Source organism: Carassius carassius, chromosome 11, assembly GCF_963082965.1.
Source record: "Carassius carassius chromosome 11, fCarCar2.1, whole genome shotgun sequence".
In the NCBI taxonomy this organism is placed as follows: Eukaryota; Metazoa; Chordata; class Actinopteri; order Cypriniformes; family Cyprinidae; genus Carassius; species Carassius carassius.
In genome coordinates, this window is record NC_081765.1 from 3,670,796 (window position 1) to 3,672,703 (window position 1,908).

The following is a 1,908-nucleotide window of genomic DNA, read 5'->3' on the forward strand; positions in this document are numbered from 1 at the left end:
AAACCGTGGTGATAACTAACCTGTGCTGAAATGGGGGGTTTCATGACCCTTTAAAGGTGTCAAGTGATGTTTTTTTTAAAGATCATTATTTTTGTGTATTTGGTGCAACAGAATATGTTGACATGCTTTAATGTTCAAAAAACACATTAGTTTACATCAATACTGTACATTATTGTAGGTCCTCTATGCCCCGCCTCTCTCAAACGTGTCGCTTTACTACAAAGGTCCTCCTTCCAACAATTGCAGTCTGCTCCGATTGGCCAAATGATCCAGTTCACTGTGATTGGCCGAACACCAAATGCACTCGTCTGAAATGTATTTTTACCATCAGTTCAAGATGAAAGAGGAAACGAGTGACATGACAGACACAGTGATTACGCTCTTATGTGTTTCAGTACACAAGCCACGGACGGTTAAGAAAGCTGACTCCACTGTGTGAACGTCTCTCTCTCTCTCTCTCACACACACAAACTCACGCACACACACAGACACAAGCGACGCGTAAAACTCCGCATTTGAACTTTCAATAGCAAATACTTAAACTAATAACAAAACATACTTACAATAGCTGATTCAGAAGCACCAAGTTGTCATGGCAGTCAGATTTACCTCCTCTTCTAGGTTCATCCATAAAATGCATTGCTCTTCTGTTGTAAGTAATCTTAAAAATACCCAAATGCATCTACTTTCGGAAGGCCAAAAAAAGTGCTTTTGCTTTTGCCTAGATACACACAGCATGTCCCTGACATGGCTGCTTCAACACTTACTGCAGTTACTGAAACAACACCTTCTTTCTTTGCGTGAACATTTGGGCATTACGCAAATATTTGCACATACTGTAGTGACGTAGACATGTGGGGGTGTGTTTGAATGAGCCGTGGCAGAGTCTTAACTTTGATAAAGAATATCTCTTTGGATTAGAGACTTTAGTCTTTGCAACTTTACAGAGCTTCTTCATGCACAAAGAGCTTGTAACACTCCAAAGAGAAAGAAAAATTGCATCATATGACCCCTTTAAATAAATGAAAGTTAGTAAATAATGACAGAAACGTACAGTTATGGCTTTAGTAAATGACCATGCTCAATTATTTTAAGATCCCTGTGGTGAAAATTAATTTTTGAACATTGTTTACATATCTGTCTGGTCTTTTTCAATATGCTTAAAGACACAGTTATTAAGCATCCACTTAAAATTGGTGTATACCAAAGTCTCAAAAATGCCCGTTTCCTACCGTCACAAACATGTTACCCAATCCTGCCAACTTGTGGGGTGGGGCTCTTCATATAATTATCTTCACTGGCAATTCTATTTACATTTCTATTATATTATATTTTCAATGCGTTTTTGTGTTGAGCAGAGTAGTCAGATATCTGTTGATTTCTTGAATGGAATGGCCAGTCAGAGGTGTTTGTTACAATCCACTCACTGCTCAAAAAGTGCGTTGAAAGGTTTTGGGAATTCTTCTGCGAGACCACGCTCTGAATCATGTGTGAAATCAGTCCAATGGAATGGTGAGATATCACAGGCTGTTGTAGTGACCAGGAAGTATAAAAACACATGTGGTTGACACAGAGAAAGCTCCTGTCATTCAGTAAGTGCTCTGTATGTGTTGGTCTTTTATGTAGTGTTGTGCAAGTATAGAACTTTTCTTATTTTCATAAAAATGGCAAAGGTTACTGACAAGCAACGTTTCAAGCTGTGTGTTCCTCTCTGCCCGCTCTTCATTATGGGTGGGGATACACACAACTTGTGCATTGTTTGTTTAGGAGCGGAGCACACTGAGTCAGCTCTCAAGAGACTGCGGATGCTCCACTCCCGATGGGCGCTCCTTGAGGAGGGCACCTTCACTAGCCTTCCTCGCGGCTCAGGTCCTGCTTCTGCTGAGGAATTCTTCAGTTTTGGTGGGT